This window comes from Pan paniscus, chromosome 3 (genome assembly GCF_029289425.2).
Source record: "Pan paniscus chromosome 3, NHGRI_mPanPan1-v2.0_pri, whole genome shotgun sequence".
Lineage (NCBI taxonomy): Eukaryota > Metazoa > Chordata > Mammalia > Primates > Hominidae > Pan > Pan paniscus.
This window is the reverse complement of record NC_073252.2, coordinates 27,506,173-27,530,524: the sequence shown is the minus strand read 5'-3', so window position 1 is coordinate 27,530,524 and position 24,352 is coordinate 27,506,173. Positions and strand designations below refer to the sequence as shown.

Below are 24,352 nucleotides of genomic sequence, written 5' to 3'. Positions count from 1 at the left end.
GAACACTTATACCTCAAATTTTTTTTTTTTTTTTTTTTTTTTTTGAGACAGAGTCTTCCTCTGTGACCCAGGCTGGAGTGCAATGGTATGGTCTTGGCTCACTGCAACCTCTGCGTCCCAGGTTCAAGTGATTCTCCCGCCTCAGCTTCCCACGTAGCTGGGACTACAGGCACAAGCCACCACACCCGGCTAATTTTTGTATTTTTAGTAAACACGGGGTTTCATTATGTGGGCCAGGCTGGTCTCGAACTCCTGACCTTGTGATCCACCTGCCTCAGCCTCCCAAAGTGCTGGGATTACAGGTGTGAGCCACTGGCCTGGCCTATACCTCAAATTCTAAGCACTCCAGATTACCCAGGCCACCCTAACACTGTAGCTGAATCATACAACTAATTATTTCAATTATCCTCATTTCACTGCAGTGATATAACAGGGATTATGAGTCGTATTATAAAGAGACTAATTATAAAGAGACTAATTATAATGGCAAATTTCACCAAAAAGTTTTAAAAATAATTTTACATATGTTGCCAACCCTATGGGATATTAAACGTCTTTAGATGAGAATTAACAGAAAAAGAACTTCTAAAATTAGAGAACTCTACATCTGTATGGCAGGAGGAAGGAGAAGAGATAACTAGCCAGAGCTATGTGTGATGATGCAATTCTGTGGTTAATTTCTACTTTCCTAGTCCCAGCCCTTTCCTTAGGCTCATCCCTCTATTAAAGTCCCCTTTCTTCTACCCATTAAAAAATGTTAAACCTAAATGCCACCTTCTCCATGAAGCATCTCCTGGTCACTGCAGCCAGAGGGGATCGCTCTTCTCTGAGAATCACTCTATTTTTATTTTATTTCTCACAATGACTTAGAAAAGACTAAGCTCTTATAACAACAACAAAAAAAAAGACCCAGAAATATTGTGACATGAACAAGATGAAAGTTTATGGCTTTCTGTATAAGATTCCTGAAATGAGGAATCCAGACTGGGAAAGCAGCTCTGCTCAATCCAGTCATATGGAGACCCAGATTCCCTCCATCTTGTGGCTCTGCCATCTTCTGGGGCACTGTCTTCCACATGGTTGAAGCTGGGCCACAAATATAGCCATAAAAACTTCAGGTAAGAGGAAATAGCATAAATCCATGGAAATCACTTTCTTTTAAGCAAGAGAAGCAGAGCTTGAACATAACATTTCTGCTCACATTTCACTCACGGCCGCACCCAACTACGTGGAAGCATAGGAAATGCAGTTTCTCGCCAGAGGAAAGAGAAAACAGTTCTTTTGGATAACTGGTTGTTCTCCACTCCAAATTCTTATGGTACTTCTAAAGGGCCTTTTGATAGAGTTCCTTGCATAGGTGTTTTATTTTCTCAACTCACTGTGAACTCCGGAAGTGCAGGGGTCACTGAAACTCACAGGATTGGACTTCTGTACCATGGCAGCTCAGTGCTCCACACTGAGTTCAATTTGTTGAAATGAATGGATGAATGTTCAGTTTTTCGTAGAAAGACCATGGGTCCTTTGTCTGCTCTTTCTCTTTGTAGTATCTACCTCAATTATAATTACTTAGAAATTTATCTTTTTAATATCTCTTTCTCTTATCTCTTTCTCTTATGTACATTGTATCCCTTTATGACACTACAATAAAGACAGAACCAGGTTTGATGTGTATTCTCACATAGGAAGTAAACACACACAAAAATTATTAAATAATGAAGGCGTATATTTGTCAAAAGTTAGTGCTAGCTCATTAAGAAACACCTCAAATGAGAGTAGGTATCGAGGACTGTAATGGAGACAGGAAGGCTGGCTACAAAATGCATTCCCTTCATTCCCGTTGGTGTTGGATGTCATCTTGAGGGTGGGTTCTGTCCAATAAAATGTGAATACATGGGCAGAAATGAGACCCACCACTTCTAGCTTTTGACTATGTTAAACCTTCAAGTTCATTTTTCACACATTCTTTCTTTGCCTGTTGACAAGATACAAGAGAGGAGATTAAGGCCTTAGGGGATGGTGGAGCAATGGGCAGAAATGATAAAGGTCCCTGAATGATCATGTGGAGCACCACCATAGGGCCTGCATGAAAGTAAGAAATAATTTCCTTTGTATTGAGTCATTGATGTTTTGGGTATTTTTGCTGAAACAGTTTGCCTACCCTAACTAATACAAGAAGAGAACCCCAGATGATGCTGTCTGATATTTCTTACATTTTTTCAGCAAGATGTTTACTTTTCTTATCTTCAGAAGTGAAAAATAGTCCTGAAAATACTTTACTAGGAATGGCCAATGGCTATAGTTGGGACAAGCCTTACTCTTAGGTCATATTGATAGACAAGGGATAACAAAAAGATGCTCCGAACAGGATCGTGGCACCCACCAAAATGCCTGAAATTCTCACAACTAAAAAATCATTATTTGTAAGTTTTAGGATTTGTTTTTCAAAACAGTTTTACTGAGGACAAAGGACATACAATAAACTACATACATTTTAAATGAAGAATTTAATATGTTTGTACATATGTATATACCTATTAAAGCATCACCACAATTAAAATAATAAAAAAAGCATCACCCCAACCATAAGTTTTCTCATGCCCATTTTCAATCCATTCCCCCCTTTCCTTCCCATCCCCTCTTCATGACACCCTCATCCCAAGTAATCTTTCATCTGCTCTCTGTCACTATGCATTAGGTTATATTCCCTGGATTTACTGGATTTACTGTTGTCCCCTCAAGTATCCTCAGGGATTTTTTTCCAGGACATTCCTGTGGATATCAAAATCTATGGACGCTCAAGTCCCTTATGTAAAATTGTGCAGTATTTGAACAACTTTCCCACATTCTCTTTTATACTTTAAATCATCTCTAGATTATTGATAATACCTGATGCATTATAAATGCTATATAAATAGTTGTTATGTTGCATTGTATTCTTTTTATGTTGCATTTTAAAATTTTTTCAAATATTTTTTATCTGTAGTTGATTGAATCCACAAATGCAGAATCCCCAGATACAGAGATTCTTCTGTATATATAAATGGAACCATACAATACGCACTGTTTTTTGGTCTGGCTTCTATCATTCACCATAATTATTTTGATACTATTTCACATTGTAAAGTGTGTCGATAGTGCATTCCTTTTATTACTGGGTAGTATTGTGCTGCATGGATATACGACAATTTGTTTATTCATTCACCCGTTGATGGACGTTTGTGTTGTTTCCAGTTTGGGGCTATAACAAATAAAGCTGCTACAAACATTGGCGTAGCAGCCTTAGTATGGGTATGTGCTTTCATTTCTCTAGGTTAAATACCAAGGGACAGAAGGGCTGGGTCATGTAGTAGACACGTGTAGCTTTTAAAGAAAGTGCCAAACTGTGTGCCAAAGTTGTTACACCAACTTGGCATTTCCGCCAGCAATGTATGGGAGTTCCATTTCCTCTCTATTTTTACCAACACTTGGAATAGTCAATGTTCTTGATTTTAACCATTTCAGTAAGTATGAGTGATATCTTATTTGCCAGAAGCAAAAGTCCCAGAATCCACTTTTAAAATACAATTTTGACATTGTCAAAAGAACGTGAGCTATAATGGTAGAAAAACTGGTTACGTGTTTTCACAACATCATATATGTAGGTACAACTTTGTCAAGGCAGGAGGATATTCCAGGGAATGCCACATGCAAAGACTTGGAAGTCTGAAAGACCATGGGGCAAAATGACAAGTAGTTCAATAATGGTAGAGTAGAGTGTGGAGTAAGAAGTAAAGAGTGGCAATAGATAACTCTACAAAAGCAAGGAGTGGCCAGTTCATGAAGGGCATGGCATGCCATGTACATGAGTTAAGATTATGACCTTAAAAATGGGGAGTTCTGAAGTGGAGGGTGATGTAATCAGATTTGTGAATTAGAACCTTCAGCTCTGTGAGGACCACACTGGAGGAGAGGTGAATCCACAGGAAGAGAGTCCATAAGAAGTTCATTATTTTAGTGCAGATCAGAGATAATGGGGACCTGATCTAGTACAGTAGCAGGAGGGAGAGAGGAATGGAAACTGAGACACACAGGAAAGCCAGACTTAAGGGATAATTTCCTGGAACTTAAATGACTTGCTTTGAGAAGAAAGATAGGTAGGGTATTCTCCTTATAAAATTAGAAACAGGCCAGGTGCAGTGGCTCACACCTATAATCCCAGCACTTTGGGAGGCAGAGGAGGGCGGATCACAAGGTCAGGAGATGGAGACCATCCTGGCTAACACGGTGAAACCCTGTCTCTACTAAAAATACAAAAAAAGTTAGCCGGGCGTGGTGGCAGGCACCTGTAGTCCCAGCTACTCGGGAAACTGAGGCAGGAGAACGGCATGAACCTGGTAGGCGGAGCTTACAGTGAGCTGAGATGGCGCCACTGCACTCCAGCCTGGGCGACAGTGCTAGACTCCGCCTAAAAAAAATAAGAATAATAATAAACAAAGCTTGGAAAGCAGGTTTGTGGGAGAAGCTGCTAAGCTCATTCCATTACTCCTGAGATTAAAGTATCACTGATTATGAAAATGAAGGCATGTGGACATCAGATTTGGCCTCATTCATTCAAAATAGGTGTATTAATTCTTATCTATGTGCCAGGTATAGTAGGGAGATGGAACTATGTGGTAAGGGAAATAAGAATAGAATAGAAACTAGATATCACTGTTTCACTGCTAATTAGTTAGTTAGTTTTCATTTATCTTAGACAAGTCTTTTGAACTCCTGGTTTACTCATCTGTAAAACAGAGGTAATAATGGCAATCTTGAACATTTACAATACAATAAAGAACAATACTACATGAAAACATGATAATTCAAAATAGAAAATGGTAAGAAGCATACAATAGATATAGAGTTTGGGAGCTTCAGAACGGTGTCTACTTCCAGTTGGCTCTCTGGCCATACATTGCAATATATAACTATTTATGTCCTCATCATTTTCAGCCATAAGTGATGGCAGAATCTTGAAGGAATGAGCCCATAAGGCACTTTAATGTAGTAATAGGAAAGTCATGTCACAGTATGCCAATCATGGCTCAGGCAGCAGGAGGCCTGGAGAAATATGTCTTATTCCTCCCAAAGGCCAGTGTTAAGGGATATCAGAGAGAAAACATAAAGTTGCTCAGGACCACTATCACCATGTGACTCTGCAGGAAAGCAGAAACTGTTCATAGGTTTGCAGGCTGCTCCCCAGCTATGAGGGTGCTTGTCTCAATGGGAAGAACAATTTTCAAGGTATCAGAAGACTAGAAAATTAGTCCCAGCACTACCACATAATAGCTATGTGACCTTGGGAAAGTCACTTACCTTCTCTGGTTCTCCGTGCCCTCACCTATAAAAGTGAGACTTAAAATCATCTCCCCTAACACTGCCATCTGTAACAATGTATGTTTATCTGATACTTTTCTGGACAAATTGGCCCTTGAAAGGGGAGCTCCTTCCCTGTCCTGATAAATATAGTCTGTTTGCTCAGCAAGATTAAGTAACATAATAAATATTCTAGCCAGGCACTGTTTGGACTGTGACACAGTTTAAAAATGCTAATCTGCTGCATGGCAGTCAAAGCCTGCATCAGCTTCACATATTTATAAAGATGTCCTTGTCATCCAGTGCTTGGGTCAATTTTCAACTCACATTTGCCTTGGTGACTTCATTTAGCTACCTCTCTGCTACTGGTTTGTTAGCTGGGTCTTCAGCACATAACAGAGGTCATGCATGCAGAGCAAAAGAAAATCTCTACATATATTGTGGAATATAAATACTATTAAGTCACCCAAGGTTTTACTTTAGGAATCTGGATTTCCTGAGAATGATTTTTGCCCTGGTTTTTGTTAATTTGGCTAATCTCCCCAGTTCAGCACCCTGGACAGGGGTACCACACTGAGTAAGCTGATAGACATCATTGGGAGAACCTAAGAGTCTGTTTGGTGGATTGAAGAAAGCTGCCTTCGAACTTAAATGGAGCAGAATATCTTTGCAGGCAGCGTAGTGAAGAACTATCTTAGCCAAAATGTGCATGCACTGCAAATGAGAGGTTGCTGTTTTCCAAAGAAGTACGCATAAAGTGAGGGGAGGCAAGAAAAAAAACCAACTCAGACAACTCTCACCAGTATCTATTACTGTAAAATGCCAGAAGCAATTATGATGTCATGTATTGTCTAAAATTGGGGCAGTGAGACAGCTCGAGATGCAGTTGGAGCTAATAAACCAAATAAAATCCGCCGAGTTTTACTGCATTGTATTGTTTCTTTACACAATTATAGGCAGTGAGAAAGGCATCTGCCACATTATACTCGATTTATTCCTTCTTTATTTTCTTTTATCTCTTCCCTTCCTATGTTAAAAACAAAGTACGTGAGATAGGTTTGGGGATTTTTAAAAAGCTTTCCTGGATATATCCAATGTAACTTACTGTTGCAAGCCTTGAAAATATCCCCTGATTAAAATGTGCTTACCTGTTTTGTACTTACTTCAGCAGTAAGCATCTTAAAAGAGAGCAAAGAGCTTCCCACCTTAAATGAGAAAGAGAAAATAAAAATGATGCTTGCCACTTGGGATCTTTCTAATAAATTCTACCGAAGAGGGTCCTGTGCTATGGGGCTCATTTCCAAGATATTTCTTTAATCAAGATTCTAAATCCAAATGCATGCTTATTTAACTTCCTTTGGATCTGACAGCATTAAGTTTTTTAAAAAAGTCAAAAGCTCCCAGCACTTTGGGAGGCCGAGGCGGGCGGATCACGAGGTCAGGAGATCGAGACCATCCTGGCTAACAAGGTGAAACCCTGCCTCTACTAAAAATACAAAAAATTAACTGGACATGGTGGTGGGCACCTGTAGTCCCAGCTACTCAGGAGGCTGAGGCAGGAGAATGGCGTGAACCTAGGAGGTGGAGGTTGCAGTGAGCTGAGATCACGCCACTGCACTCCAGCCTGGGTGACAGAGCGAGACTCCATCAAAAAAAAAAAAGTCAAGAGCTTTTTTTTTTCATTTTCAATGTAATAAAAACATTCTTACTTTCTATGCAGTTTTCAGATAAGATCAATTGTTTTATTTATCTCAAATACTAACAAGGATTGAGCTGCCAGGAGACTTCAGCACTCAGGGACCCCCAAGTTGGTTTTTTCCCTGGGACCCAGCCAGGTGGTATTTCACACATTTTAGGAGAAGCCACACAAGCTACTTCTTTGGAGTTAAACCAAGGAATGTATCCAAAGAGAGGTGGATTTTTTTGTTTTGTGTTCATATGATTTATTTTCCTTCACAAGCTGTAAAATCCTTCACATCTCACTGATGGGGGAAAAAAAAAGAATACAATTCAATGATATCAGAATGTGCACAATCTTTTCAGCTGAACCCAAACTGCTTTCATGGGTCACATTTCTACTTACCTCGGGCTTCTGTGTTTTCTGTCCGTCTCTCACCATCCCAACTTATGGTGAATAAAATCTTCATGCAGTGAACATATTAATTATATGAATTGCATCTTCATGTAAGTTGTGTGAATTCTCAGGTCACATCTGTGGAACGCCAAGGCCAAAAACACCCAACTCCACAGGGATGTTGTTTGCTATGCCCTTTTGGTCATCGGTAGATTGATTTTCATGTTCTGGCTACACAGACAGTTAGCAAAGCTGAGCATTGTTTCTTGCTTTGCACTGAAGACCCAATTAGCCAACACAGTCAATGAACAGGTCAAGAGTTGAGGTTCAAATGGGCTCCTCAAGGCCAAGTCTCTCTGTTTGAACAGCTTTCCACCGACCTTTGTCCTCATCACAGGTGATCTCTTGTAAATGTGTCACCAAACTCCATGTGCAGAGCTAAAGAGGAAATAAATCCTGGTTTATCCAAATATCATGTGTCACTGCACAGTCAAATCAAATGGCCCCAGAAAGATCATTACTGATAAAGAATAAACTGTTAGCACAGAAATGTAAAGACTTTGGTCAGAAAAGGCTCTGAACTGCAGAGATAAATAAATACACAGTGAATATTTAGATATATCCTGTGTTAAAAGCAATTTAAATTCAGTGTTACTTTTAACTCTTAATAGACCAGATGTGTAAGTCTCAGTGTGTTGGTGATCCCCTGTCAGTAAAATAACAGGACTCTCTTGTCATTGACTACACTTAAGTCTGCCACTATAAATTCACATCAGATTTATGACTTTCTGAGCCTTCTTGGCAGAGTTACAGGCCAATAACACGTTAGGAATGGCATTCTGGCTAGCTGTTTTACTCACCACACATTATATAGATTATAGTCTTCAAGACAGCAAGGGGTTATAAGACTCAGATAATAAATCTACCAGAGATTAGAGTCATAAGGATCTTGCTGAACATCTGACCCACCCAATACACTTGCAAGGATAGGTCCAGTCTATTTGTCTCCTGTGAGATGAACTTGGATATACAGGCTATACAGCCTGCCCCAGATGGAGAATAAATTAACCACAAGGCCAACCAACTAGTTCCTCTGTAAGTCAACATCAGTAGGAGTGGTCCAGGGTTCTCTGTCATAGTAGCAGCACCTGGAATGAGTAGCTCTCCGACACTGCCTTGTTGACATGCTGAAGGGAACAAGGAGTTGGCTCTCTTGAAATCTTTACAATTTTCTGCAGCCCCTGGCCCCAAAACTCATGAAACTGACTCCTCTTGGGAATTGGAACAGAAAGATGATGATCAGAACAGAGGCATGAGTGGCCATATATAGACTGGCCTTTCATGAAGAGGAAAATATTTTCCAAAGGCTGGATCCACTCATCTGGAAGCATTTTTGACCAGTTCTAAGCACACAGGTGGAAAAACAAAACAAAGCTAAACAAAACTATCAGCCCTAACTTTATAGCACTTGCAGCCTAGTCAGATAGACAAGCAAAATAAGCAATGCATGACAGAGCCACCTAATAACCACTCTAAGACACATCCCTGGGGCTGACCCTAACTTCAAATGGCTGTCGATTTTTACTCGTTAGTATTTTTCTAGTCCATGTAACAAACTTGCACGTGTACTCCCTGTATTTATAAAAGTAAAAATTAAAACATTTTTTAAAATTCTAATCAGTATTCTCTTCCTTTCTCACCACCAGTACTTTAGAATCACCAATTCACCATCGGTTCACTTCTATGCAGGTACATTGAGTAAAAGGAAGCTAACCGACATTGTCTGAAACCTGCCTAAAGTGAAGCAAGGGCCAGGGTGTCCTCACACAATGTTTCAGCAACTTGTTTTATTGCAGTCCACACAGAGGCCCCAAATCTCCAAGAAGACGAAACTAGAGAAGACGACAGAACAATCTTAAAGTTGTAATAGCTTTGCCAAGGTCTGTGTCCTAATTCTTTAACAACATCCTATCTTTGTGCTTATCTTGTGCCTTATTCAATCCTACACCCCAAGCCCATTCCCACTGCTCGGTCAGTGGACACACTTGATCTAACCTGTTCTTTGGCAACACACAGTGGTGAAGCACACATCTCACTTCCCAGAAATGAGATGCCCAGAAATAAGATGCATCCTAAAGTTATGCAAAGAGGTAGAAACCAGAGTTTAATATAAAACAAGTTCAGGATGCCTTTTTGAAACCAAGTATCCCCCTGCCTCTAATCCCACCATTAGAAAACCACCAGGTTGAGTCTTGATTTTTGATTTTTTTAACCAAAATCACTGTTAAAAATAAATATCCAGTGAGAACTTAAATCGTTTTCCATGTTACAAGACAGAGTCCCTTCACATCTAGTCCCACCTAAGCATAAGGCTTGGGCTTTCCTTTCCATAATGTCCCTGCCTCTCTAAGCGTAATGACCTCCCTCCTATATTTTAAGACTCTTATGTATGTCCCAGGCCACAGAAAAAAAGTAAATTCCCCCCACCCCCACTGCCCCCAGATTTTTGATGGCCTCATGAAGTCTTATCACAGTTATCTTCCTACCAAACAATCCATGAGCCACCTGCAGGCAACTCTCCATGAAAAGTTCAGATCTCACAAGGGCAATGAGGCTAATGGCTCCACTAGCACAGCTCCTCCACCTGCCTGAATGTGGCCAGTCCTCTCCCCACTGGCAGTCTGCCTCTGAAGGCTGAGCTTCCAGGGTACTCTCTAGTACTCTGCTTGGCTGTTCCTATTACCCACCCCACAACATGTCTTCACTTGCTTTGCACCACATTTCCCATGAACTCACTTCTCTCCTGCCTCCCCTCCACTAAGGTCACCTATCCTCCCTGCTCCAGCTCTCTTTCATGCAAGGAGGTGAGGCGATGAGCAGCCTGGCTCTCTAGTTCTTACTCTATCCTCTTTCCACTTCTCTGATTGTGGCACTGCTTCCCTTAGAACCCACTTTGGAAGTAAGAAAAGCAAACCTGACTGTTTATTCTCATTCTTAAAAGCCGTATGGATGCCTCTGACCAAACAGTGGATGATCACATAAGACAAATGGGGAAAAAGAAACATGAACATTAACATTTCAAAATACATCTTGTTTCACCAAGTATTGGCATTTGACACTTGAAGAAAATCAAGGGGCTATGGATTCCATACCTCCAAGGACTGCTAAAGGATGAATATAATACATGTGAAGTGTTTAACATGGTGCCTGGCACACAGTGAGGCTTAGAAAATATTAGCTATTCTTCTTATTATCAGGAAAAAGGAAAGCTAATTTGGAAGTAGCCTAGGAGAGACAAAAGGAAAAAAAACAGTGAACATTCCCATCATTGCTCAAGCTTATTGGAAACCAACAAGACCAGGCCTGCCATCTTGGGTTCTCCTCTCTCCCCAGTTCCACTTTGACTCAACTTTTCTTCTATGGCAGCTTGTTATATGCAAAAAAAAAAAAAAAGACCACTTGATCTACACTCAGACTCTGAGTTAATTTTCATCCTGTTCTTTGAAATTTTCTAGCAGGGATTCTGCCGTGACTGTAATTATATCCAAACACTTTTACAAAAATTCAGCATCATCTGTATATTGTAGAAGAAAATATTCCTTCCGCACCATTGGTGGCACCATTAGCCCTCCAATAACAGGACGCTGGGTGAAATGGTCCCCTTCGAGCCACACAGAGACCCTTTGACAACAGGTAAATAGTACAAAACTGTGCATTAGAACCCGAATCTAACACACTGTCACCACAGGGAAAGCCAGTTTAAAATCATAAATGTCAAGATATAATTAGCTTAAAGGTCAGGTTTAATTATAGTTGTTGAAAATGAAATACACTAATTACTGAAACCATGTCGGAAAATTATTTTAATGGTTGGAAATGTTTTGTTGGTGCCTTTGTTTCTACAGAATGATGGTTCCTGTTGCTTGATGAAAAAACATGGTGACGAGCATTTGCTTCCCTGCATGGATAGAAGCAGAGAACAAAACAGAGTTGATGAAAAAGCTCGCAACTCCAAGCAGCGCCACAGAACAGTTGCTCTATGTTATTGTATTATTAATCATTTTCTTATAATCGGTGCTTTAGATATAATTTTAATGAAGCTTCAAGAAAAGCTCAATGCATTACATTGTAACAACAGAGGAAGCACATTTATCACTTGGTCTGTAGGTCTAATGGCAAAACAAATCAATAAATAAACAACTGCTGAGAAAATAACTCAATAACTGGAAAAAGTTGTTTTACCTGTAGGATTTCTGAGATTTCTACTGGGAATATTTATTGGCTCACCTAAGTATTTTTCTTGTGATTTTATCATCTCTTTCCTTTGGGCTTCCAAGGAATAAAAAATTTGAACAATCTTTCATTTAATTTTATGTTTTGTCTGCTGTTTTTTTAAAAAAAAAAGTGATAATATTTTTCAAAATTTGGCTCAGTTTTAAAGGAAAAAAAAATATTTGTAATAAAAAAATTCCCAAGAAATCTAAGTAATAAGCAGGCACAAGTTATCAGAACTCTTCATAATTGGTAGAAAAGTCCTTCAGAAGATTTAGTCTGAATACTGATATAACCCCATAGGGAAAAAAGGAGTTTTATCCAGTGTGGTTCTCATATGGAGATTAGCACTCCTGAAGAGAACTAAAACATCAATTTTTGGAGGAAAAAAATTGTTAAAAAAGGCAAGAACCTACAGAATGTGTTTTGTCAAAATGGAGAACAAAAGGCTAAGGAAACAGTGTTTTACTCTCTGAAAGACACATTGAGGGAGACAGTTTTAGTTGAGAGAGGAGAAGCTGCATGACACCAAAGCATTTAAATAGCTCCAAAAGAACCCACTTGTGACAAAGCGAGAGCAGAGCTATTCTCCAGTAAGCCACAGACAATGCAAGGAGAGTCTGCACTCTGCTCTAGCTCAATAATGCACAAAGAAAATGGCATTTAATTAAGAGTTGCCTGCCTTCCAGGTACTTATGACATTGAAATTAGTGTGGACATAAGGCACTAAAGCTGACATCAACATAGTTCACCCAAGAAGTCATTTACTTAAGATTTACAACCCACTGTAAGAGAAAAGTGAAAATTTATGAAAGGTTTCCATCTGGCAGGCTATATCATTAGCATTCAAACTGATAGCAGCAATGATTTAAATTTCATAATCTAAGTGAAGATATGCACCAAAAATTCTTCTAAAATATGTCTAATAGCTCTAACTGACTTCTTTATTAGAGTCTGCCTATGAAAAAAATGTCAGATATCAATGAAGAAGTCATCAAATGTTAATTTTAGTCTATCCAACTGATAGAAATTCATAATAAAGTAGCATCATTGTGGCTGAAACCCCCACCTAAGCTCTCTGAAAGAGATGCAATAAACTAACTCCTTTTCATTGGTTTAAAAATAAAACCCAATTGCCTTGTTTCATCTGGTTATAACGAGCGTTTTAAGTCATAACAATGATTATTTATTAAATACCAATAGCTATTTCGGGGGATGGAGGGGAGAGAGAGTGAAGCCTTTGGCAAGTGTTGTTCAGAGCTGATGAATAAATCCTGTTAACAGAGAGAAGGAAATATGTATAAATCTCTTACTGCAGGAGAATCACTGTCCCATCCATTTTTCTGAATTAAAACTCACTGTCACTACAAAATGCCCTCATGTTGTCAGAACAGGACTGTGTAAGAAGATAAACCCTTGATATTCTCCCTTAAAAATGCAGACAGATAAATGTTTAAAACAATACAAAACGTGGTTTACATATCAGAATATAACATACCAAGACTTAGAGCACCCTCAGATGATACTGGGTACAAGTTTAAAATACATTTAACTTTAAAGGAAGTTAATATATTTCCCTGGGTTTCATGTACAATGCTGCAGAGGTAAAAAGAAAAATAAAAGTTACAGATTCAGAAGACAGGCTGGAATTAAATTTAGTTCCACCACATTTTAGTTCTGTGACCTTGAGCAAGCTATTTATCCTCTCTAGTATTCTATTTCCCCGTCCAGAAAACAATATCTACCTCATAGGATTGTTGGACGAGACGTGAGATGTTATATATGAAGTTCCCAGCACAATGGTTCACAAAGAGTTTTTAGATATGCAAAGCTTACCTAGGATATCCATAGAAATAGAAACAGGATGTGTTCTATGAAGCTTCTAGACCCCCCAACCCTTGAACCTGGCTGTAGGAGTTGAAGACACAAGGTGTGACAGAGACATACCTTGTATACAGTGCACCTTGTATATTATCAGTTATTCTTCTTTGCTAAGGAACAGCCGAGTATGTCCATATATGTCACACAAATGTGCCCAGAAAAATAGGCCCCTCCATAACTCTAGGGAATACCGTGATTGCTTTCTATCTGGGCAAATGTGGTCATAATAAGTAATATTTGCCAGATATTTCTTGCTCTCTGCCTCACATGCATAAGATAATCCTGTGTTTCCTGGCTTTTTTGTGTGTTTGAATAGCGTCATGCTAATAGTTATAAGTAATGAATCAGAAATACAAATAACAGTGAGATGGAGTAGCCTCTGTGAGACCCTGTCTTTCCTCTGTTACAATAACCAGCGGTGTCTAAGACAGTGGACTCTGACTCATCCTGAATTTCTGAATGATGGTGTAGAGAAAGATGCCAGCCAATTCACAATGAACATGAACCAGGTGCAACAAATAAGCCTTTGTTGTGGCAAGCCACTGAGATTTGAGGATTGTTTGTTCTCACAGCAGGCCCTGACTATCCTAACTGATGCAATAGGTACTTTCTACTGGGATCTGATGAAACGAATGAGAAATGAAGAGGCAGGTGTCCTCATTTTTTTAATTATTGTGCAATTATGTGATCACTCAATTCTACCAGAAGCAGAGAGGAAGGGATCAAGGTAGACCTTATAAGTAATGCTTGAATTGAATTGTGATCTTAAAATATTTGAGGGGTTTATTAAATTGATTGGAAGGAGGGGCTGTAGAAAAACATTTTTGACAGAGTAAGAGGTGGAACTCTCAAAGATTTGTCTAGAGAGATAAACAAGATGAGAATAGAGGGTCATCACAAAGCCTCTACAAAGTCTGGACTTTATTTGATCAGCTAGAGGCTATTCTACTGCAAAATCTATGACAGTTGATGGTGAAATGTTGAATACATATGCCTGGACAATCCCAGATTCTGAGTGAAATAATAACAATGACATCATGACAAGCACTGGTGGGAAATGCCACATGGTGTAGCCCACAACTTAGAAAAGATTGGCTGCTGATCATTCACAACCCCAAAGAATAATGGAATTCAAAATTGTAAAATTTACCTTAAAAAGTAAATTATTCCCAATCTTTAACACTGAAACTCAGCTAATAGCAGATATTTGGTACACAGTTTACAATGCATTGATAATTTCTAACAAAAACTTCTACTGTGGGCAATGGAAGCCATCAAAGAGCTCTAAGCAGAGGAGTGACATGACTGGAGGTGCACATCTTGAAAAACTTATTTAGAAACAGTGGGCAGGATGGAATGGATAGTGTAAGATGATGGTTAGGACACCATTTAGGAGACTGTCACAGTCATAAGCTTTTACAGCTTATAAAAATAAGAAGGTGGGTGTGCCCATCTACCAAATTCCAAGAGAAATTTTCCAAGAGAAAATTTGTCTTTCTTGGTATCTGTGGTTATTTGAAAACCATCTCCAAATAAACTCTTTTTTTTCTCCCAGTAATCTCTCAGTGGCAGTACTTTTCAACTTGGTTTCTACCACTTGGCCTTCCTTGCTTTCTCTTCTCCCTCACTATTGCTTCTTCTCTCCCCTGGGAGAACTTACAAATGTGCTTTAAGACCTCGGGCAGTTGATGGAGTGGGGTACTCAGTTTTTCCCTAGAAAACCATGGTTATAACAGTCCAGGTCAAGATAATGAAGGCACGAACTGACACGAAATTCAGAAATGAAATAAAGAAGAGATAGAAAAAGGAAATGGTAAACTACTGAATTCACTACAGCTTGTATATTGTCAGGGGAACACACTTTTCTAGTTCGATAACAAGGTTCCTGGAATGCTGTAGGCACTCAACAAATATTTGCTGAATAAATAAATAAATCTGAAAAACAAAATGCAAAGCACCAAATGTATGTTAGGATTTATCAAGATGGATCAGCAATGACTCCTGCTCTGAAAGACTTTCTCACGCTGCTGTTAACCCAGTATCTTAAGGCACGGATGGAATACCTGGTACCAACGCCACCACCTCTCCTTCGTTTTCTGCACCCATAGCAATCATTTTAAATTGGCCACTATGATTTTTCACTGTTGAACCTACACTCATAATCAGAAAATCCTTCAGAAGACAATGTCCCAGAAAATTATTGTCAGTTGATCAGAGATGACGAGGTAAATGAGATCTAATCACCTAGTCACCTATTTCTCAGGCTTACCAATATGCTGAATGAGTTTGAAAGGAATTAAGCAGCAAAACGAAACAGAAAATAATATATTCTGTGTTTTATTCCTACTCACCATTTAATTATGTTTCTGTGTCCTAATGGACGAAAACTGGAGCATGTGAGGTGAGCAGATATTGACTGACAGGTCCCCAGTCTCAAAAATGGGTAACTGAAAGCTAGGCCTACGTGGGTTGAGAAAGGATGGGAATGAATAAAAGAAGGAGTGGGTAGCTCGGCCTATACAAAGTATTTATTTTAAGAGAAAAAGAAGAAATTTGTTCTATTTGTTTTGTTAATATATGATCTGCAAGGATGCCTCCTACATGGATTTTTTCAGTCCAAGCCATCTAAGGTAAATAAGAACTGTGAAAACCACATCAGACTGAAAAGCAAGAACTATGTCTAACTCTGCTCTCTCACAAGTCATAGAGTAAGCAGCAATAACATCAGCCACCCCTCAATTTCCCAATTAGTACACAGGGAGTCAGAATAACTTCCAATAATGATAATGGCCACTTATGGAATGCCTAATGTGAACTGGACAATATTCTAAGTATTTGCATATATTATCAAAGCCAAGACTATGTCTCCCTTGGAATCAAGAATAGTGAAAAGGCATTCTCCTTTTGCTTTAGCTGTAATATTCTCCCCACGTGACACATGACAGAAATCCAGGCTCAGTAAGATTAAAGAACTCATGCTTACATCACGTAAGAAACAAAGATGGCATTGAACTCAAGTCTGCCTGGTTCTGAAGCTAATCATAGTAACCATTACGCTATCTATATAGAAACTGCTAAATGCCATTTTTCAAATTACAATCAGGCAGTTGGGCTAAGACTGAGGCTTCAGAAAACAGTACAATTCCTGTGTGCTGTGCTAACACTTCTGTTTAGGAACGTCTCATTGAAAAGATTCTGAAAATGAACTCCGTTCAGCAAACCCACCAGTTTAATGGCTACCCGTGTGTGCTAGGTGCTAGCTGACATCAGCATATAAAGCACTTTATGAAGTCTTTATTGACCTGTAAATGTTGCTCCCACTACTAATGGAATAGTACTTATGCACCATTGGACTGTGGAAACCTCTACCACTAGGACTCACTCTGAATGTTAACCCGGGCTAGCTGCCATCAGATAAATGAAGAACTGTGGCTGGTTAATCTTCCCAGGACCACAACACAGACACAGTGGAGTCCTGGTGAACAGACTCACTCTCTTTTTCAAGAAGCAGACATCCCTCCTTAGCATCTGAAATTACTAGATGATTTTACATTGCATCACACAAAAAACAGGACATTCTGGAAATGTGCTTTCTCAACATTTGGCCCTTCAAACCTAGGGGAAGAAAAAAAAAACCTGGCAAAATTATTTGGAAGGATGAAAGATGTAAATGCTGTTATAAGCATCTCTCCAATGGTAAATAACCAAGCTTTTATTGGGCGAATGTAATTAGAGACAGATTTCAATGCCTCTTGGATACAGCTGTTTCTGTCCTCCTGGCTTCAGACTGTTGCTGGATCATTCTGCGGCCATTGGCAATTTAGCCAGTCAGTTCTGCCTCGGTGCACCCAGCTGACCTCCTTCTCCACCGAGATGATGGACCTGCCTATGAAGACTGCTCAGAATTCCAAAATGAGGTACCCAAATCTCAAAGGCACCTTGAAATATGCACCTTCAGTGACACAGCTATCAGGTTTTGCCTTGTATTAGTATTTGTTCTGGGTGTGTTTGTGTTTTAGGAGGCCCTTGGGGAAAAAAATATTCCTATAATCAGCCTGATGCTGCCAGGCAATGGTTTTTGTTTCTCCTAGATATCCTGTCACTGCCAGGCAATGGTTTTTTGCTTCTCTTAGATATCAGAAAGAACTAAGAGAAAGTATTCATTGTCTACTTTTCTAAAGGAAGGTATGTAGAGATCTCTGTATAGCACTAAGAGAGAGACTTTTGGCCAGACACAGAAAGACAAATACGAGGTAATCTCACTTCTATCTGGAATCTAAAAAACTCAAACTTACAGAAGCAGAGGGTAGAATGGCGGTTACCAGGGGCCAGATTGGGGGCAGAGGAGGAATTGTGGTGATGAATAAAAAAAAGAGAGAGAACATCTGCAACAAAAGGAGATGCATGTAGATGTTCAAGGCATGTTTTTAAACCATGCTTACTTGCTTTTTATGGTATGTAAAACTAGGGTAAAGCTTGTCTCTCGATGCCCTAAGTATGGTAATATAAAAGAGTGACTGGATGTGACAATGGACCTGACCTTAGGTTAATCACCAGTTGCCTCAACAAGGACTTAGCTACAAGCTTCAGAGTAACCCACTTACCACCACTTTAATAACAAGAAAGCTTATAAACTCCTGACCCAATCTCCTCAGGTCAGAAAATCTCAATTTCTACATAGGACTGGAAACAATACAGATAGTACTTGTATTTGTTAGGAAAAAAAGAAAGAAAAAATCCTTAGACCAGTCTTCGTCTGTTGGTGTTCTGCAGTTTCAGCATCCTTATCATAAACAAGAATCAAGTGTTAGGGAAGAGAAGGGAGAGAGCACCAATTTGGACAGAATATAAAATAATCCAATTCCACCTTAGATTGTGAGTAACTAGAGGACAGGAACTGTGACTCTGGCCATAGGCCTGGCCTCACAACACTAAACACAGAACTGTCGCTTAAAGTTTCTCAGCTGGGCACAGTGGCTTACGCCTGTAATCCCAGCACTCTGGGAGGCTAAGGCAGTGGGATCACTTGAGATCAGGAGTTTGAGACCAGCCTGGCCAACATTGTGAAAACCCATCTCTACTAAAAAAAAAAAAAAAAAAAATACAAAAATTAGCCAGGCATGGTGATGCATGCCTATAGTCCCAGCTACTCCAGAGGCTAAGGCAGGAGAATTGCTTGAACCTGGGAGACAGAAGTTTCAGTGAGCCAAGATCATGCTGTTGCATTCCAGCCTGGGCAACACAGTGAGTGAAACTCTGTCTCAAAAAAAAAAAAAAAAAAGTTTCTCTAAAAATGCTTACTGAATTGGATTAGAGTAGACAATGATGTACCAAGTGTCTAGGGAGGATAACATTTGGGACTGAATAGAATAACATTATTTTATTACAGCTTTAAATGTAGTCCTGCTTTTGTTTTCAAGGAGACTGCAAATAGAACAACTTCTTGATTCTATTGGTATTAGAGTTCTAAACACAAGGAGACAATATATCACTGTCTAAAGGCAAGGGGTCCAGCAAATCATCACTGAACACTATCTCAAAAGGTTACTTGGTCAACCTTCAAGTTAGTGACAGTTTCCAAGACCTCTCTTTCCTTTTTTTCTAAAGGACATTGTACTTAAAGAAAATCCAAAGTCCTTACAATATGAGTTACTATTGCTAGGTAACAAATGACCTCAAATTTAGCAGCTTACAACAACAATTTTTCATCTCACACAGTTTTTAAGGGTCAGGAATCTGGAAGTGGGTTTAGCTGAATGATTTCAGATCTCTCATGAGGTTGCCATCAACCTGTTGGCTGGAATTTCAATGATCTGAAGGCTTGATTAGGGCTCGAGGACCTATGTCCAAGCCTACTCGTGAGGCTCACAGGGTGAACCTCTTCATAAGGTTATTAACAAGATAGCCACTGGTTTCCCTCAGAGCAAATGATCTAAGAAAGAGAGACACACACACACAGGGATAGAGAGAAAGAGAGAGAGGCCACATTGTTTTTTATAACCCAATCTCAGAAGTCACATACCACCATTTCTGCCATACTCTATTGGTAACAAAGACTAATCCTGGTAAAGTGTGCAAAAGGACCACACAGTGTATCATTGGGGACCATTCAGGAGAGTGGTTACCACACTTACCAAGACCCATAATGCCTTACAAACTTCTCCCGGCTGCCTTCCCAAACTCACCTCATGCTATTTTCCCCCATGCCTGCTATGCTGCAGTCAAATGGTCTTGTGACAGTTCCTAGAACAACGTGAAACTTTTCCTCTCTCAGTCCCTATTTATTTGCTCTTTTCTATGCCTGAAATGCTTTTCTTCTGCTTCTAAAACAGATCAATGCTTCTCATCTGATTAAACACCATCTTGTCTGATAGGCCTTCCCACAACCTCTACTTCAAAAATTCTCCATCCTGTGATACCCCATTATTTATTTCTTTTATTGTACATCTGTACTTATGTTTATTCAGATAGACCTTCCCACACCATCTTCTTGAAAAAACTCTTCACCTTGTGATATCCCATTTTTATTTCTTTCATTTTACATCTGTACTTATGTTTATTCATGTATCTATCTGCTTATGGCATTTTCTAAATACAATAAGCACCATCAAGACTGATGCCCTTTCTGCCATGGGCACTGTTGTATCTCCAGTGCCTGGCACAAAATTGATGCTCATGAATATTTATTGTCTGAATGAAAAAGGCACAGTCAACAGTTCTTCCCAGTCATCGTCTTGTATTCTAATCACCTCGACTCACACCTACACAGTGGACCAGGGACATTTTCCCAAGTCAAGCCTCAAAGCAAACCTTCTAACACATATTCCCCACCACACTTCCTTCATCTCCTAACTCAGTTTCCTCTGAAATGATCACCAACAATAAAGTCTAGACTGATTTAGCACCCTGAAGATTTTCTTCTCCACCACCTGGTACAGCATCAGGCTGTCCTTTAAAAGTCTCTAGAATGTCACCCCATAACCTTCTGTTTAATCTAGCTTTTCTTTCTCTTGCATCCAGTTTCTACCTGGTTGCTTCATACTCAATTTCTACTGCTCAGACCAATAGTTTTAAGTTGATGCTTTAGCACATTCTGTTGGCACGGGCTCTAAAGCTCAGCAAAACCCAAGGATGCTAAATTCCTGACCCCTCACCTGCAGGCTTGTGGCAAGTCTGGCTTCATACCTACACTAAGCCAGAACTCTCAGGACCCCTGCTTGAGTCCAGTACTCAAGCATTAGCTTGAATTTGAACCACAGAAGAACTTCAGACAACTGGTGACTCCTTGTTAGTATCTGGCCTCTTGTTGTCTAGAGATCTTTTTATCATTTTGTATTAGTTCATTTTCATGTTGCTGATAAAGACATACGAGAGACTGGGCAATTTACAAAAGGAAGAGGCTTAATCACAATCATGGCAGAAGGCAAGGAGGAGCAAGTCAGGTCTTACATGGATGGTAGCAGGCAAAGAGAGAATGTACCAACAGGGGAAATACCGGATGCTTATGAAACCATCAGATCTCATGAGAACTCACTCACTATCACAAGAACAATATGGGGGAAACTGCCCCCATGATGCAATTATCTCCAACTGGCCCTGCCCTTGACATGTAGGAATTATTAAAATTCAAGGTGAGATTTGGGTGGGCACACAGAGCCAAGCCTTATCACATTTGAACACTCATGAGTAAGGTTTTCAAATACTCAAATTCTCTGAGTTATCTTTCTTCAATTGGACTTCGTTAGAGCATAATGGCTGATCTTTAACGGGGCAGCATATGCAGAAATACTTTATTGAATATTTTACTCTCTTATCCCTAATTCTGCATTGCAATGTGAAATCTGCTGGTAGACATGTGTTCTAGACCTAACTCTGAACTTATCCTCAGTTTCCTTATCTGTACAGTAATAATATAGGCCTAGATGCTGTGAAAGGCCTTCCTAAATTCTATCATAAGTGCAATACACAATATCAAGGCACATGTGGCTTTTCCTAGTTGTTTATCTCTGATTTTTTAAGGTACTTCTGAAGCCGGATGCCAGTTTCTTCAGCAACGTGCCTGAAATGGAAAGTCTCAAGTCCTCTCTTTGCTTGTTTTGCCTGATCCAGATGGCCTCCTTCATCTGTCTGGATCCTTTGTTCTTCTTTCCTCAGGGATATTTTAGAATCAGCTTCCACAAAGATGAACATTTCTTTACCCTGAGACTTGTACTAGCCTACAGGGACCTTGTGCAAATCACCTTTGGCAAAGGTGTTCTCAACTTTCTAATCAACCAAGACAAGAATTCTGTCACATTTAGAGAAGGCTGAAGGCTTTCTCTGTTAACTTCCCAGATGTTTCCAGGATCAGGAAAAAAAAAAGGAAAAGAAAGTAAGAAATCTAAATTGTTTTAACCTGAAGGCCAAAATACTGATACTTTAGCCTCTTTGGCTCATTACTGGAAGATGTTTCCAAGCATACTCTTAAGAATGACATAAAATATTTTCAATTTGCTTCATTTTCATGGTCAGAATTATTGTGTAAGTTTTGGGGTCTAAGAATTAGAACTGATGTCACACGCAGAGTTTGTCAATTGCTTGTTAAATTAAAAAGAAAATAATAAAATAATATTCTGTACATATTGCAGTCTGTGTTTTCATACATATTACCTGACCGTCACCCTTTACTCTTTGTTATCTGTAAGGTATGCAATGAATTAAAAGAAGAGACTATATTGTCTTTATTAGTAAAAAAAAAAAAAAAAAAAGTAACAAAAATATCACTTTGGTAATTTTTAATGTAATAATAGTGTTATTAACAAGCTTCTAGGAGAATTTTCCAGCTAGTAATTGCCATGACATTTTCAATCACAGGTGCTTTTATTACTAAACAGTGACTGACGGGCAAAAAAAAAAAAAAAAGAGGTAATTTTACTCATGCTTCAGGAACCTCAGAAAACTTCTCAAGTTTTTGAGAGCAATAAGGGGTTGAACTTCCTCAGTCTGACCCCAGTTTCTCCATATTCTGTTAAAACAACTCATGTCAGAAAATATTTCTTTCTAATCTTCTTTTTTTTTTATTAAATCCCCACTGATATTTTTCTATAGAAAAATCAGGAGATATAGTTCAGAGTCTGTGGTTAAAGAATCCCACTTGGGCATTCCTATCAGAGGTTTTAAACTAAGAGGATTTCTTCAAAGCCTATCATGAGAGAGTGTTTCAGTTATACAATATACCAAGAGAAAGAAAATATCTCAAAATTATCTTCTCTTGAGTACCAGGCCCTTCTGTTTCCTACTGCACACATTTTAGCTATAATGCCATCTGTTTAAATTTGCTACTTATTATTCACCTTTTCCTTTGAGGTTATTAATTATTGTTAATATGCCTTCAAAACAGGTTAAAGTCATGCAAGCAAGTGAACGACTCAAGGCAGGAGAGACATTTCATAAGCCTGCTTCATTATCATAGTTCATCCAATTATTTTTAATAAAATGATGATATAAAGGACTGGTTAGAAAAGACCAAGAAACTTTGGGAAAAGTAAAAACTGTTTTATTTAAAACACATTAAGTATGAGAAATGTGACTTGCTTAATACTAGATTTCCATAGTTTTATATGGACACATAAACAAAGGTGTAGATTATGTATCAAAGCTCTGTACTGAACCATTTGCATTAAGGCAAAACAATTAAGCAAATCATTGTCTGTCTTTATTGAATATATCAAATATTTCATAAATGAGTTCCCAGCTGTGTTACCTAGAAAAAGAATATTTTTTTACATATCATATATCCCAAATGTTAAAAAATAAATATAAATTAAAAAAGGATTAAAATGGCAAGAAGGATAAATCAACTTTTAAAATCTCAATTTACTAAGATCATTACCATTTTTCTTCTGATTCCCCTGCAAGCAGAACCCATGATAATGTCATCTGTGTTTTTGCGTTGCCCAAGAATATTCCCCAAAACTCAGTTTAAATCTCTCTCTTTCTTCCCTTATAGTTAGGTATCAACTGAGAATTCTTTTTGTTTTCTGCTAAGAACTTGGCCAATAACAAACAAATGAAACAATGAAAGCCTATAGTCCTTGCAGATTTGGCCATTATAAATCTGCAGACTTGTGCAGTTCAATAAAAACAGCACATTCAGAAAAAATTAACCCAACTACCACAATGATTAAAAATGAGTGCAAATGCATTTGTTGTCTAACACACCACCAGACACAAATCAGAGGGTAAGCAAGGGATACACAAAAGGCTACAGATGCAGAAGGTTTCACATGGTTTTTCTCTGATCTTGGGAATTCAGCTGCCAATGATGTTATCTACATTAAATAATAATAATAATAAATAAACACCTTGCTATGCTACTTTTCATTGCTATCTCAGAAAAGCTACATATCCACAGAAGAGGCTGTTGACAAACACTGGGCTCTGCTGGTTCTTGGATCACTCCCAACAGCATCCAACACTGTGAAAGGCCACATCTTCAACAGGGAGTGAACAGTATCTCTACCTTTAGCCTTCCAGAATCTCTGAAAGGCCGTCTCCCTGCAGACATTTCTTTGTAATTGACACCACAGATGGGCCTAAGTATGCTATTTTCCCTAAAAACAAAGGAGGGTATAAATTTTTTAAAATACAATGTGCTCTACCCAGAGGAGACAGAGATCAGGTTTTTGTACTTTAAAGCACAATGTCTGTCTGCCAAGCAAAGGATGATGAACCATTCCCAATGACTATTTCCAAGGTGCTGGGTTAAAGCGCTTTTTGCATGTAGTTAAAATCAAGCAAAGAGTCAATGGA

The 24,352-nt window shown here is 38.9% G+C and overlaps 1 long non-coding RNA gene across 1 annotated transcript in view; it reads right to left on the bottom strand.

Moving 5' to 3' along the window:
* Positions 1 to 2,486: 2,486 nt before the first annotated feature.
* Positions 2,487 to 24,352, bottom strand: part of LOC130541423 (uncharacterized) — a 64,859-nt gene continuing 42,993 nt past the window's right edge. The window contains exons 4-6 of the long non-coding RNA XR_008955478.2: positions 7,418 to 7,846; positions 6,483 to 6,539; positions 2,487 to 4,444 (exon numbers count right to left, since the gene is read on the bottom strand). This is a non-coding gene — a long non-coding RNA (uncharacterized LOC130541423). The remainder of the gene's footprint in view (positions 4,445 to 6,482; positions 6,540 to 7,417; positions 7,847 to 24,352) is intronic.